At 43.6% G+C, this 16,930-nt stretch overlaps 1 protein-coding gene across 1 annotated transcript in view; it reads right to left on the reverse strand.

Moving 5' to 3' along the window:
• Positions 1–5,597, reverse strand: part of POU6F1 (POU class 6 homeobox 1) — a 196,942-nt gene extending 191,345 nt beyond the window's left edge. Inside the window, exon 1 of the mRNA XM_089692912.1 lies at positions 5,197–5,597. The gene's annotated coding sequence lies outside the window, so the exon portion shown is untranslated. The remainder of the gene's footprint in view (positions 1–5,196) is intronic.
• Positions 5,598–16,930: the final 11,333 nt, after the last annotated feature.

Here is a 16,930-nt window from a genome sequence, read left to right on the forward strand (position 1 = left end):
ACTAAATTTGATTTTATTAGATATTTTTATAACAGAAATTAGAAAATATTTTTTTTTTCAAAATTCAGTCTTTTTTTGTTTATATAATAAAAAATAACCCAGTGGTGACCAAATACTACCAAAAGAAGGCTCTAGTTTTCAAATAAAAATTATATAATTTTCAGTTAGGTTCAGTGTCGCATGACTGAGCAATTTACAATTAAAGTAGTGCAGTGCTGAAAAGCAAAAAAAATGCTCTGGTAATGAAGGGGGTAAAACCTTCTGGAGCTTAAGTGGTTAATAAGAAAAAAAATTAATTTAAAGTGTAAGCTTACCCTTAAAGAAAATCTGTACGGTGACCTTAGACTGGACCCTCTTCCCATCCCCCTAGACAGATTCTGATTGGTCAGCATCGTCCATATGATGGTACACATCAATTAGAATGCATCTTGTCCGTACACACTGATAGGAACAGATAGATTAAATCGCTGGGATTTCAAATCCTCAGACCAGTGAAATGGCATCCTTATGTCTGACAGCGAGGGATCATGGGACACTGGTACAGTGGGTCTGGGGGGATGGGATCCAGTGTAAGGTCACCTTACAGATTTTCTTTATCAACTGCAGTATCAGGCTACAACATAACAAAACTGAAAAAGTGAAGGGGGTCTGAATACTTTAGAAATGCACTGTATATACCCTACAGGGGTATGGAATTTTTTTAAAAAACTGCTTGACCAGGGACTAAATCAGGGTCCCAATCTACTTGTCCCTCATGACAATCTACTTGTCCTGATAAAAAAAAAAAAAAAAATACATTTTACCCAAAACCTTATTTAAATCTGAGGTGGTTTTATGAATGTCTGGGGGCTTTTAAAAACAAAAGGGGCTTTATTACAAAAGTTTAAATATTTTTAACACTGTGCTGTTTATCTCCTCCTCACCTCCCTGCCTGTCTCCAGCACTGCACCCAGGAACTAGCAGGGAGGAGAGACACCTAGCAGTGTAATGAGCACCGATTGGGTGCACGTCAGGAAAGGCGAGTGTCCGGCTTATCCTTTATCCCTTTCAGTGTTTTTTGTACACGTTTAAAAAATCATTTTAGGCCTCAAGATTACATAAAAATATTATATATTTTCAGAAAGCAGACACCATAGAGAATAAAATAGTGGTAGTTTCAATTTATGTCACACGATATTATCACAAAGGTCTAGGAAACGCATAATTTTAGTAAAAAAATACACTTAATTTTAGGTCACAAAACAGCAAGAAATTACCAATTTTTTTGTAAAATATAACATCTGAAAGCTTAAATTTGCATGCACTTGTGAAATGGCGACTAACTCCAGTACCCCTATATTTTCTATAGATGACGCTTTTAAAGCCCCCTATAGGTCATCAGTTTAGTGTTACAGAGGGGGTCTGGTGCTAGAATTATTGCTCTCACTCTGGCGTGTGCGGCAATATTTAATGTGTATCGCAATCAATGTTTCATACGTAGGTGTCCCGGCCTGTGCGTTCACATTTGTAAGTGTGTATATGTGGGTTTATGGGGGCCTCAAAAGAAAATTTTTGGGATTATGGGCTTGGGTGTAACTTTAATTTTTCACAATTAAAAAAAAATTTTTTTTACTTAACCTTTTTTTTTTCTTCATTACGTAGGGGACAAAAAGTCCCTTATGTGATGAATTTTAGTGACAGGTTCTCTTTACTGCGACATCCAGGGTCTGAAAGACCCTGCATGTCTCCCCTGGACTACGCCGGATGTAATGCACTGCATTACATTCTTTACAGGCCTTGATGGCCAGGAAATGTCAGTGGGGACCCAGAAGTGACGTCATAATGTCACTTCCAGCTCAGGACAAAAAGAGGAAGGGAGAAGACATATCCGCTCTCCTCCCTCCCCTTTACACTCTACTACCCGCTGAACCGGTCCCACAGATGGGCAAGCAGAGCCTGGCAGACATATTTATTTCAGGTGCTTATATAGCGCCGTCAATTTACGCAGCGCTTTACACATATACAGTGGGGATCAAAAGTTTGGGCACCCCAGCTAAAAATTTGTATTAATGTGCATAAAGAAGCCAAGGAAAGATGGAAAAATCTCCAAAAGGCATCAAATTACAGATTAGACATTCTTATAATATGTCAACAAAAGTTAGATTTTATTTCCATCATTTACACTTTCAAAATAACAGAAAACAAAAAAATGGCATCTGCAAAAGTTTGGGCACCCTGCAGAATTTATAGCATGCACTGCCCCCTTTGCCAAGATGAGAACTGCCAGTGTCATGGATTGTTCTCAATCATCGTCTGGGAAGACCAGGTGATGTCAATCTCTAAGGTTTTAAATGCCCAGACTCATCTGACCTTGCCCCAACAATCAGCACCATGGGTTCTTCTAAGCAGTTGTCTAGAAAACTGAAACTGAAAATAGTTGACGCTCACAAAGCTGGAGAAGGCTATAAGAAGATAGCAAAACATTTTCAGATGTCAATATCCTCTGTTCGGAATGTAATTAAGAAATGGCAGTCATCAGGAACAGTGGAAGTTAAAGCAAGATCTGGAAGACCAAGAAAAATATCAGACAGAACAGCTCGCAGGATTGTGAGAAAAACAATTCAAAACCCACGTTTGACTGCACGATCCTTCCAGAAAGATCTGGCAGACACTGGAGTTGTGGTACACTATTCCACTATAAAGAGATACTTGTACAAATATGGTCTTCATGGAAGAGTCATCAGAAGAAAACCTCTTCTACGTCCTCACCACAAAAATCATCGTTTGAACTTTGCAAATGAACATATAGACAAGCCTGATGCATTTTGGAAACAAGATCTGTGGACCGATGAGGTTAAAATTGAACTTTTTGGCCGGAATGAGCAAAGGTACGTTTGGAGAAGAAGGGGCACAGAATTTAATGAAAAGAACCTCTGTCCAACTGTTAAGCATGGGGTTGGATCAATCATGCTTTGGGTTTGTGTTGCAGCCAGTGGCACAGGGAACATCTCACGAGTAGAAGGAAAAATGGATTCAATAAAATTTCAGCAAATTTTGGATGGTAACTTGATGCCATCTGTGAAAAAGCTGAAGTTAAAGAGAGGATGGCTTCTACAAATGGATAATGATCCTAAACACACCTCGAAATATATGGGGGATTACATCAAGAGGCGTAAACTGAAGGTTTTGCCATGGCCTTCACAATCTCCTGACCTCAACAGAATTGAAAATCTATGGATAGACCTTAAAAGAGCAGTGCGTGACAGACAGCCCAGAAATCTCAAAGAACTGGAAGACTTTTGTAAGGAAGAATGGGCAAAGATACCTCAAACAAGAATTGAAAGACTCTTGGCTGGCTACAAAAAGCGTTTACAAGCTGTGATACTTGCCAAAGGGGGCAGTACAAGATATTAACTCTGCAGGGTGCCCAAACTTTTGCAGACGCCATTTTTTTGTTTTCTGTTATTTTGAAAGTGTAAATGATGGAAATAAAATCTAACTTTTGTTGACATATTATAAGAATGTCTAATCTGTAATTTGATGCCTTTTGGAGATTTTTCCATCTTTCCTTGGCTTCTTTATGCACATTAATACAAATTTTTAGCTGGGGTGCCCAAACTTTCGATCCCCACTGTATATTGTATATTCATATCAGTCCCTAACCCTCAAGGGGCATACAATCTAAGGTCCCTAACTTACATTCATACATACACATATTAGTGCCAATTTAGACAGGGTCCAATTAACCTACCAGCATGTCTTTGGAGTGTTGGAGGAAACAGGAGTACCTGAAGGAAACCCACGCAGGCACAGGGAGAACATGCAAACTCCAGGCAGGTGGTGCCGTGGCAGGGATTCAAACCAATGACCCGAGTACTGCCAGGCGGAAGTGCTAACCATTTAGCCACTGTGCTGCCCACATAGTGGGCAGGACAGGGGTACACAGGGTGCAGGAGGGTGGCACTTTATTGGGCTGTGTGGAAGCAAACAGCAACAGTGTTGCCGCCTGAATGCTTCCTCCTCACAGGTGAGTCCTGCTGCTTACCTACAGCAGGGCTAAAGCTTTAAAAAAAATACCTGTGTGGCGCCCAGAACTACATGTCCCAGGCGCCAGGCGATACAAATAAACATCCCTGCCCTAGTTTGTGGACTTTATAACTTTTGTGGGTTGTTTTTTTTTTTTGTTACCAAAGAAATGTAGAATCCATTTTGGCCTAAATTTATGAACAAAGATTATTTATTTGTAATTTTTTTAATAGTAAACTATGAATAACGTGGTTTTTTTTAAATTTCTAGATTTTATTTATATAGCACAAAATAAAAAAACCCAGTGAACAAATACCACCATAAGAAAGCTCTAATTGTGTGGGGGAAAAAATTATATAATTTTATTTGGGTACAGTGTTGCATGACCACACAATTGCCAGTTAAAGTAGCGCAGTGCTGAATATCAAAAACCTGCTCTGGTTATAAAGGGGTAAAACCATACCTTTCGTACATTCCTTAAGTAGTTAAGGAATATATCAAACTCAGCTTTTGAATTTCAGGAATTTTGGAGGGGGAAAAAAAGTAGCAGCAACAGGAAACAAAAATGCCAGCAACAATTGCTTGTCGACTCCAGGTTGTCAGAGGAGTCTTGTAGTCCGCATGCTAATGACAGGTCAGCCCTCCAGGAATCCTGATGAGCCGTTCGTCCCTCCATGAAGACACACAGTGGCAGGCTGCTCCCCCTCCCGCCCAGAGCACATAATTTATCGCCGTATACAGACCTCTCCCCGCTCCCTCCACTCCCCCTGTCCGCCCGGCCCAGCATTCCTCCACCGACTCATGTCACACGGCCATACCAGCACACAGAGCCCCCGAAAAACCGTGCGGGCGGGGACCCCCGACCCCCCCGCGTTCTATGTCCTCCATACATTATCGTATACAACCCCCTCCGTCCTCTGCATAAATCCGCCCCCTCCCTCATCACACCCCATCCCCCGTGTCCTGCGGCTGCACTCACAACACGACCCATGCAAAACGGCGGCCTGCACTGCCCGCCCCTCTCATCCTTATCATAAATATATAAATTATGCTAATTAACAACATTGCATATTAACCAAACCGAACAGAAAAAAAAAATGCGTATCCTATCCCCCCCACCCCGCGCCGTTATCTGTAGGTAGGCCCGGCTTGTGACCCCCCTCCCTGGTAGAGTAAAACGAGGTGACTTACCGGGAAGAAGCGGAGTCCGGACGGCGGCGGAGGGATACATTGTGCAGCCGTAGGCTATGGCGGTGTCACACTGGGCGCCTCATTACTAATTCACCTCAGGGCTCTGCGGCTGGCCGGGCACCGGGAGCACACAATAATAATAATGGGGGGTATTTGCATGAATAGAGAGAGGGGCTCCTTGAAGAAAAGGGACACCTCTTATTAATATGTAATCACCTTTTCTCTCCCCCGGCTATGCCCCCTGGCAGCTCTATGACTCCGACAGCTCGTGCAGTGTGGGCTTAGACGGAGCCTAGGCACAAATCCGCCGTCTCGTCTTATAAAGTTCAATGCAGTTTTTACATGAACATTTTTTTGCAGCTGCGTCATGAACATAATATATGCAGAACGAGCGCTGCATACTGAGCCTGAATATGGAGCCGGGGACTAGAGGGAGCGCTTGTTCTCTTAAAGAGCCATCCACACACAGCCAGGCGGCAATGTGCGCCCACAGACGTGTCAGGGGTGCAGTGCTGCTGGCTGTGAGGGGACCTCTGGGAGAGACCCTATTATGTCTACACACATCTAGATGGACTCATGCAGCTTCATTCATTAATAAATCATGTTTATTGCAGATTAGAAGGACTCTTTTTTTTTCACAGTGCGGTGTTTGAACATTTGTTGATATAAATAGTATAAGGCCTCCTTTCATGTAGGTTACATGAACCTGTACTCTGTGTGACGGCCGTGTTTACCTGCATGGGGATGCACAACTGTATAATGCATCCCTGTGCCAGTCTCATTGCTGTCAAATGGTACACAACCTCTGCTCCAGATGTTCAGGGCTGTCACAATGGGAGGAGCGGCTGTGTCCCTGCAGGTGCTGCATCCCAATGGACATGAATGAGGCTGGCACAGTGATGCGCAGTAGAGGGCCCTCATACTGGGTACAGATTCATACGCTCTGTGTGAAGGAGGCCTAAGATATACAAAAATGCCTCGTTCATGCAGGCTATATTAACCCATACCCTGTGTGAGGGCTGTGTTTACCTGCATGGGGATGCTCAGCTGTATAACGCATCCCTGTGCCAGTCTCATTGCTGTCAAATGGGGCCAGGGGCGGGCTGACAACTCATGGGGCCCCCGGGCAATAGGGTATCATGGGGCCCCTGTGTCCTTGCCCAAACTCAAAAAAGCCTATGAAAAAGGTACCAGGGGCATCTCATGGGGCCCCCTACTGACCCTGGGCCCTTAGGCAGTGCCCGAGTTTCCAAATGGTCAGTCCGCCCCTGAATGGGACACAACCGCTGCTCCCAATGCGATGTTCAGGGCTGTCACAATGGGAGGACCGGCTGTGTCCATGCAGGTGCTGCATCCCAATGGACATGAATGAGACTGGCACAGTGATGCGCAGCAGAGGGCCTTCATACAGGGTACAGATTCACACGCTCTGTGTGAAGGAGGCCTAAGATATACAAGAATGCCTCATTTATGCAGGTTATGTTAACCTGTACTCTGTGTGAGGGCCGTATTTACCTGCATGGGGATACTCAGCTGTATAACGCATCCCTGTGCCAGTCTCATTGCTGCCAAATGGGACACAACCGCTGCTCCCAATGCGATGTTCAGGGCTGTTACAATGGGAGGAGCGGTTGTGTCCATGCAGGTGCTGCATAACAAATGGACATGAATGAGACTGGCACAGTGATGCGCGGCAGAGGGCCCTCATACTGGGTACAGATTCATACGCTCTGTGTGAAGGACGCCTAAGATATACAAAAATGCCTCATTCATGCAGGCTATATTAACCCATACCCTGTGTGAGGGCTGTGTTTACCTCGGCCCCACTCAGCTGTATAACACATCCCTGTGCCAGTCTCATTGCTGTCAAATGGGGCCAGGGGCGGGCTGACAACTCATGGGGCCCCCGGGCAATAGGGGATAATGGGGCCCCTGTGTCCTTGCCCAAACTCAAAAAAACCTATGAAAAAGGTACCAGGGGCATCTCATGGGGCCCCCTACTGACCCCGGGCCCTTAGGCAGTGCCCGAGTTTCCAAATGGTCAGTCCGCCCCTGAATGGAACACAACCGCTGCTCCCAATGCGATGTTCAGGGTTGTTACAATGGGAGGAGCGGCTGTGTCCATGCAGGTGCTGCATCCCAATGGACATAAATGAGACTGGCACAGTGATGCACAGCACAGGGCCCTCATACAGGGTACAGATTCACACGCTCTGTGTGAAGGACGCCTAAGATATACAATAATGCCTCAATCACACAGGCAATGATTTCTATATAACGTGAACAGGGCATTTGTTGCAGTATGTCAACTTCCAAACGCACATTTCAGGGCACAAATATGTCACATTGACAGTAGTGGCTGTGTCCGTGCAGACTTTGTGTCCCAATTGACATGAATAAGACTGGCAGAGGGACGCATGGAACATTTGTGTATCCCATTGTGGTTAAACACGGCCCTCACCCAGGTTGCAGATTCATATGCTCTGTGTGAATGAGGCCTAAGATATAACAACACGGCCTCATTCACATATCGTGTGAACAGGGCATTTTTTGCAGCATCTCAGCTTCCAGGTGCTACATTCAGACAGCCAATAAGAAGCATGGTTTTCACGGACACAGCCACTGCTCCTAGTGTGACACCTGTGCAGGTACACTGCCCCAAACACACATTCAGGGTCATGCACCCACACAGATGTCACATTGGGCGCTGTGGCTGTGTCTGCGCAGCTGCTGCATCCCATTTGAAATTAAGGGGACAAGCAGAGGGATGCATGGAACACCTGTGCATCCCAGTGCCATAAACAAGGTCCTCACATAGGGTACAGATTGATACGCTCTGTGTGAATGAGGCCTAAAATATAACAAGAAGGCCTTATTCACACAGGCGATGATGTCTATATAGCGTGAACGGGGTATTTTTTGCAGCATCTCATCTTCCAGGTTCTGCAATTAGACAGCCAATAAGAAGCAGGGATTTCACAGACACAGCTGCTGGTCCCAATGTGCTAGGTGTGCAGGTGCTGCTGAGGAGCCCCATACACAGGCAGTGTGCATTCAAGGCTGCCCAACCACACCTGGTGTCCTGGTAAGCTTGCTATATAATCCCATTTTTGGACACTTACATTAAGGGTCGGTTCACACTTTAGAAACGCAGTCCAGATGCGTTCCGGATGCGTTTCCACATGCACATTTATGACGCATTCCAGTGTGTTTTTTATGCATTTCAGTACATTTTCCCCCTCTCTTTTTCTTCAATTTAAATAGGGACATGTGCGTTCCAGCGGGTTTTTGGTGTGTTCCGGTGCACTTTTGATGCGTTTTACCACATTCCAGTACAGTTCTGTGCAGAAAAAATGCATCATATTCTACTTTTTTTTCTGCAACCGGAATGCACTGGAACTGCAAGCACTGATGTGAACTATGACATTGACAACCATATAACCTACTTTCTGCACATTTTGGATGCAGAAAAAAAGCAACTGAAACGCATGTAGTGTGAACTGGCCCTTAAGGCTGGTTCACACTACATGCATTCCAGTGCTTTTTTTTCTGCATCCAAAACACACCGAAAGTAGGTTAGATGGTTGTCGGTTCACATCAGTGCTTGCAGTTCCAGTACGTTCCAATTCATAAAAAAAAAGAACAGTAGAACAGGCTGCATTTTTCCTGCACAGAACTGTACTGGAATGCGGTAAAATGCACTGGAACACATCAAAAATGCACTGGACCCCAAATGACGGGGAAAAAAAGCATCTGGAACGCATTACAAAATGCACCGCAACATGTCAAAAACCCATATGCAGAAATGCATCCAGACTGTGTTTCTATGGTGTGAACCAACCCTAAAAGTAGACCCACAGAAGGGGCGGACTGACCATTTGGACACTCGGGCACTGCCCGAGGGCCCGGGGTCAGTAGGGGGCCCCATGAGATGCCCCTGGTACCTTTTTCATAGGCTTTTTTGAGTTTGGGCAAGGACACAGGGGCCACATGATCCCCCCCCCATGAGTTGTCAGTCCGCCCCTGACCCACAGTAAGACCACACATTACAGAAGCACTTTGACATAGCTTCACATATACTTGCAAATAAGTTATAGTTATCTTTGCTGGCTCACTGGGGAATTTTCACTTTGCCTTAGCTGCATGGCCTTTCTCTATACTAGTCAGAAACCATGCAATTGTCAAATGTCTGGTGTCATAACTGATCACATGTGCAGCACCATGGCAATTGCAGATCAAGCAGAGGTTAAGGGGGCAGGTTCCTTTGCTGAAAATGATAGGAGGGTTTAGTTCCACCTTAAAGTGGAACTCTAGTCAGAAAATTCAATCTTGCTAGATCACTTCATGCTGGCCCCTTTTGCAGGTATAGCTATGTAAAACATTAAAAATGCATGCCTATACTGGTTAAAATCCAGTAATACACGGTCTCACCCTGCTCTGCACATGCTCAGTTGCTCTCCATTTTTAGACATTTTTAGAAGCTGATTTGCTGACATTCTAACGATTAAAGCAAAACTATACCCACTGATTTACCTAATTCAAAAAACAGTTGCTTTCCCTGCATGCCAGGAATGCTAACTGTCACATTTGCTTGTGTTCTCCACCAAACTATCAAACTGTCAAATGGCTGGTGTTAAAACTGATCATATGTGCACCTCCATGGCAGTTACAGACCAATATCTGAAAAGTGTGGTGTGCATTTGTATTCAGCCCCCCTAAGTCAATAGTTTGTAGAACCACCTTTCGTTGCAATTACAGCTGCAAGTCTTTTTGGGGATGTCTCTACCAGCTTTGCACATCTAGAGAGGGACATTTTTGCCCATTCTTCCTTGCAAAATAGCTCATACTCTGTCAGATTGGATGGAGAGCGTCTGTGAACAACAGTTTTCAAGTCTTGTCACAGATTCCCAATTGGATTTAGGTCTGGACTTTGATGGGCCATTCTAACACATGAAGATGCTTTGATCTAAACCCTTCCATTGTAGCTCTGGCTGTAATGTTTAGAGTTGTTGTCCTGCTGGAAGGTGAACCTCCGCCCCAGTATCAAGTCTTTTGCAGACTCTAACAGGTTTTCTTCTAAGATTGCCCTGTATTTGGCTTCATCCATCTTCCCATCAACTCTGATCAGCTTCCCTGTCCCTGCTGAAGAAAAGCATCCCCACAACATGATGCTGCCACCACCATGTTTCACGGTAGGGATGGTGTGTTCAGGATGATGTGCAATGTTAGTTGTCTACCACACGTAGCGTTTTGACTTTAGGCCAAAAAGTTACATTTTGGTCTCATCTGACCAGAGCACCTTCTTTCACATGTTTGCTGTGCCCCCACATGGCTTCTCTCAAACTGCAAACGGGACTTCTTGTGGCTTTCTTTCAACAATGGTTTTCTTCTTGCCACTTTTCCATAAAGGTCAGATTTGTGGTGTGCATGACTAAGAGTTGTCCTGTGGACAGATTCTTCCACCTGAGCTATGGATCTGCAGTTCCTCCAGAGTTACCATGGGCCTCTTGGCTGCTTCTCTGATTAATGCTCTTCTTGCCCAGCCTGTCAGTTTAGGTGGACGACCAAGTCTTGGTAGGTTTGCAGATATGCCATACTCTTTCCATTTTCAGATGATGGATTGAACATCGCTCCGTGAGATGTTCAAAGCTTCGGATATTTTTATTTATAACCTAACTTTGCTTTAAACTTCTCCACAACATTATCCCTGACCTGTCTGGGGTGTTCACTTGGCATTCATGAGGCTACTTGTTCACTAATGTTCTCTAAGAAACCTCTGAGGGCTTCACAGAACAGCTGTATTTATACTGAGATTAAATTACACAAAGGTGGACCATTTACTAATTAGGTGACTTTTGAAGGCAGTTGGTTCCACTAGATTTTAGTTAGGGTTATCAGAGTAAAGGGGGCTTAATACAAATGCAAGCGGCACTTTTCACATATTTATTTAGAAAAAATTTTGAAAACCATTTATCATTTTCCTTCCAGTCACAATTATGTGCCACTTTGTGTTGGTCTATCACATAAAATCCCAATGAAATACATTTACGTTTTTGAATGAGGAAAGAACAAAGAGAGGGTGCACAGGCCTAGTGCATTACCATAAAAAATGTTTAATAAGAAATAAAGTAGGTGTTGTACTCACAAATGACAATAAAGTCAAGGCTCTGAGGAAGAGGCAAGTCCTCGAAATGCGTCAGCCTATTGGATGTCTACATTCCCCATTACGGACTGTTACTCAGCGCGGTGTTGACCCAGCTGTTCTTTTATGACGTGCCTTGACTTTATTGTCGTTTGTGAGTACAACACCTATTTTATTTTTTATTAAACATTTTTTATGGTAATGCACTAGGCCTGTGCGCCCTCTCTTGTTCTTTCCTCATTCAGTATATTTGGATTCCCCCGGTCTGTTGAGGGCAGCAAGGTGTGCATGTTCCAGGACATTCTTAATGTGGTTGCAGCCTGCATCGAGTCCATCCCCAAGCGCAGGAGCATTTGTGTTTGCTGATACATTTACGTTTTTGGTTGTAACATGACATGTGGAAAATTTCAAGGGGTATGAATACTTTTTCAAGGCACCGTATTAACGTGGAATGTATGTTCATTGCTAAAGAACATTATTTTTTATCAATTGTTTTGAGTAAAATTCTGCTGAACTAAACCCATCTATTTAAAACAGAGCTAAACCCATCAATTTAACGGTTAAAAAAAAAGTTACAATCCTGGCATGCCAGGAATGCTGTCACATTTGCTTGTGTTCTAAACCATCCAATTATCAAATGGCTGGTATCATAAATGATCACATGTTCAGCACCATGGCAGGTGCAGATCAGAGGCTAAGATGGCAGCTTCCTTGGCTGAAAATGAAAGGAGGGTTTAGTTCCACTTTAACTGTTTACCAAAAATGTTAATTTCAAGGAATGCCATGATTGATAACTGTCACATTTGCTTGTACTCTCAACCAAACAGTCAAACCATCAAATGGCTGGTGTCATAACTAATCATAAACTATATTGCCAAAAGTATTGGGGCATCCCTCCCAAATCATTGGATTCCAATCACCTCCATGGCCACAGGTGTATAAACTCAAGCACCTAGGCATGCAGACTGTTTCTACAAACATTTGTGAAGAATGGGTCGCTCTCAGGAGCTCAGTGAATTCAAGCGTAATACCATGAAATGTTGCCACCTGTGCAATAAGTCCATCTGTGAAATTTCCTTGCTACTAAATATTCCACGGTCAACTGTTAGTGGTATTATAACAAAGTGGAAGCAACTGGGAACAACAGCAACTCAGCCACGAAGTGGTAGGCCACATAAAATGACAGAACGGGGTCAGCGCATACTGAATCGCACAGTGCGCAGGCGTTGCCAACTGTCTGCAGAGTCAATAACTAAAGACCTCCAAACTTTGTGTGGCCTTCAGATTAGCACAACACCAGTGCATAGAGAGCTTCATAGAATTGGTTCCCATGACCGAGCAGCTGCATCCAAGCCTTGCATCACTAAGTGCAATGAAAAGCGTTGGACGCAGTGGTGTAAAGCCACTGGACTCTAGAGTAGTAGAGATGTGTTCTCTGGAGTGACATCACACTTCTCTGTCTGGCGATCAAATGGGCGTGGCTGGGTTTTGCGGTTGCCAGGAGAATGGTACTTGCCTGACTGCATTGTGCCAAGTGTAAAGTTTGTTGGAGGAGGATTAGGGTGTGAGGTTGTTTTTCAGGAGTTGGGCTTGGCCCCTTAGTTCCAGTAAAGGGAACTCTTACGGCGTCAGCATACAAGACATGTTGGACAATTGCATGCTCCGAACCTTGTGGGAACAGTTTGGGGATGGCCCCTTCCCGTTCCAACATGACTGCGCACCAGTGCACAAAGCAATTTCCATAAAGTCATGGATGAGCGAGTTAGGGGTTGAGGAACTTGACTGGCCTGCACAGAGTCCTGACATCAACCCAATAGAACACCTTTGGGACCCTATAGTGTAGTGTACAGATGAATGTAAAACTGGTAGAAAAATGTCATGGTACGTTTCCCCCAAATAACATGAAAAAGTGGCAAAGTAATTTTTAAAATGCTGAAAAGAAAGCTTTCTACCCTTTTGAAAATAATAGTTTGCCATGTCCAAACTGCCTAAAAGACAGACCCTGAAATAACTTTCACAAAACAGGTGAACACTGTTAATAAGGTATGTATTCTAGGATGGAGATTGTTCTGAAAATTACACCAATTCGGAAAGAGGGATAAAGGATGGTATTATTTTTATAAAATGTAAAAACACAAATACAATTAAACATGATAAAAGAGCGTAAATGTTTTATTGCTGACTGCGTTAAATAGGCCACTTGGTATGCAAATGTACTCACAGGTACAATTACAGTTCTTCATGGCCATGGTGCAGGAGATAACAGGCCTTAATTAATTACTGCCCCAAAGCAATCAATTATATTTGTCAGGTTTGAATTTGGCTGCTTGTTATATGCAATACATACAGTTCTTACTTTAGTTACACCGATAAATAAGGAGGATTGAGTTTTGCTGACTAACAACATACTTTGAGGGCTAAGGCGTGAAAAAGTTGTAAACCTTTAACATTAAATTCATAACCATGTAGGAAATAGATATCTGATGTAAGATCCTGTACTGTTTGGACTCTATGCCCTTGGACAACAGCCCTTGGAGTGGCCAGTAGTTGTCCAACTCCAGAAAAAATTATTTTTCATAGCTTTGGATAGAGTAGGGAAGGCTCAGAACCTCTATAATGTTATCATTGCTGTCTGCCTTCTGGTAGGTGGGTCCCCAGCTATTCAAGCCATCTATACTTTGCCCCACCCCAACACAGAGCCATCCAGGGGCCTATGGTTTCAGTTTTTAACTGCTTACAAGCCCACACAGACTTGATCTCTCTGCTGTATGGATAAGTGGATTGAAAACCATCTATTACGCCATCCCCCTAGGACTACTGACCCATAAATGGTTGAGAATGCTCATGTTTCATTTCGTCATTGTTCAAGGTCAGGGCTGCAACAGTCCAGCCCAGAGGCCCATGTCACATGGGGGCCTAAGTCAACTGGTGCATGTGTTGTAGAGAGGTCTGCTCTTCACTTGCAGGACACAACTTCTTCCACTGACCCTCACCACTCCCATCCTAACCAGGTTTATGCCCTGTACCTAGTATTCAGGATCCTGTTCACCAACACCCATGCAATGTATTATGATTTGCACCCAACCAACTGCCTGTGACCTAACTGTGTACTGGCCTACCTTACACACTGTAACTCAGGTGTTAGTCATCCTCTTAAATAACATGACTCCAACCAGAAGCAAAATCAATCTTCTTTTACTTAACAATAAAGAGTACAGTTTCCAAACAAGGTGAATAAAGCTCCTAAGATTTAAATCCAAAAAACCTATATCATCTGGTACAGTATTAAGTCATTGTTCTCTTTAGGTTAGTGCTGGTATCTCAAGGTCTATAGCTAGGGATCCCCCCTTACACTACCTATTCTCCACCAACCCCTGTGCTGTTGTGCAGGGCACAAGAAGTCACATCCTGTAAAACAAAATGCCCTTAACGAAAAAATAGGTAAACCCTTCCTACATCTCCTTTGGAGTGAGATTGACTCCATACTTTTTTTTTTCAACAAGGTTATCTCTTTATAGAAATCATAGGCATGGTACGATAACAGCAAATAAAAAAAATGTGGAACAAACAGTCATATAGAGTTACAATCATGGTAGTACAGGCCACAGCATAGCATAAGCAGGTAAGGGTAATATACAAGGCATAAAACAACAACATGACAAAGAAATAGGGGGACTCACTAGTAGAGAGCCAATTTCCCAGGGCAGTTCTCCATGTGTGGAAGAGAGAAGCAATCATGGGACTGTTTAAGGCTGCCAAATTCTATTGTATTTTTTTAGGATAGTTTCTTTTGATATATGTTAGTTTGTAAAAAAAGCAATACTGCATTATCAAGGACTCCCATGAAGCCACAAATGTGGGGGAGGGAGAATTCCACTTACATAGTATTTCTTTTTTTGGCATTGTATAATAAGTAGGAAGTAAATAACTAACTCGGGAAATTGGAAGAGACAGCTGAAGTATTAATAACAAAGGTAATAATCAGATCAAAGACATCTGTCCAGAACTGTGCCACCCTGGGGCAAGTCCAAAACATATGAAAGTATATGCTAACATGTAATTGACATTATAAACAGGAAGGAGAGCTCTGAAAGTAGATTCTGTGCATTCACTGAGGAGTATATTACCCCCTGTGCAGAAGTTTGCCTGAATCAATTTATCCTTTGATGAAGAATCAAGTTTAGAGCTATCCTCAAAGCAATCCTCTCCTCCCTCCACTGCTCCCAGTTTATCCATCTTCACACTAAGGAGAGCTAAATAAAGAGAAGAAAGAGGCTTAGAGAAGGAGTCCAGGAAAAGAAGGCCTTCTATTGGATCAACCTTGAGACCGAGAGGGTGCAGGAATTTTGACCAAGTTGCATGTCACAGTTGAAGGTAGTGGAAATACATCCATCAGGGTAAACTACATTTGGAAGAAAAATCCCAAAAGCATCCTAGATCCAGATAATGTCCCAGGGCATCTTAATCCTAAACCGTGCCCAAACCTGGGGGTCAGGCAGCAATCTGAAATGAGGTAAAGAGGGATTACCCCACAAAGGATGGGACAGAGAACAAGAAATCTGGTTTCAAAAGTAATTTCCTCGCAGTGGTCCAAACCTGGAGGGTCACGTTAGTATAATCTAACAGATTAGTATAGGCCCTAGGACCCCTATACACCAGATTACCAAGTTCCATGAGAGAGCCCAAGAGGGCAGCCGCCAAGAAGACTGTTGTGATAGCCTGAGATCTCATAAACCACCACCACTGAAACTAGAACAGCTGCCCAGTAGTAGACTAAGTAATTCTGCACTGCCAGGCCATCACAGCACACCGGCAAATGTAAAGACTTTGTCAGGCGAGAGAGCCCACACCCCAGTTCAAGGAACCAACACACTGGTCAATCTCCTTAAAAAGGAGCCATGTATCCAGGCAGGACAGTTGTGAAAAACATAATTGAGCTTAGGAAAAAAAATAATTTTCAGAATATTAATTTACCCCATCAGGTTCCATGGAAGGTTAGCCCCAGAAGAACACTTCTCTTGCAACTGTGCAAGCAAAGGGTAAAGATTGAGACTATGAAAACTAATCGGATCCCTTTTATTCTGGAGACCAAAAAAATTAAATTTATCACCCCACTTCATTGAAGTAGAGACCCTTGCCCGGACGTCATGAGGAAGGGGGACCGACTTAGACCAGTTGACACGGATCCATGAATAATGTCCAAAACTTAATGAAGACAGTGCGTGTAGCCCACAAGAAGGAGTCCACATCTTGTAAGTATAAAAGGGTGTTATCAGCATAGAGCAATATTTTCTCCTTCATGGGACTGACCTCCTGTTGGGTTCCTCTTAGCAGGGGAACAATTGAGTACTGTCCGTGATACTTTTTTTATTTGCACTAACATACAATTTTGAGGACAAGCTTTCGGGGTATGTCCCCTTCTTCAAGGTCTAAGCCAGGGGTGGGCAAACTTTTTGACTTGAGGGCCGCAATGGGTTCATATATTGGACCCGGGGGCCGGACCAAGAGTAGATGAATGATGTGTATGTGTCATCCATAGTAAGTATAGTAATATTCCCCCATAGTAAGCATAGTAATTAATCCCCCATATAG

This window comes from Staurois parvus, unplaced genomic scaffold (assembly GCF_062004578.1).
Source record: "Staurois parvus isolate SC_StPar_1 unplaced genomic scaffold, SC_StPar_1.0 ptg000023l, whole genome shotgun sequence".
Lineage (NCBI taxonomy): Eukaryota > Metazoa > Chordata > Amphibia > Anura > Ranidae > Staurois > Staurois parvus.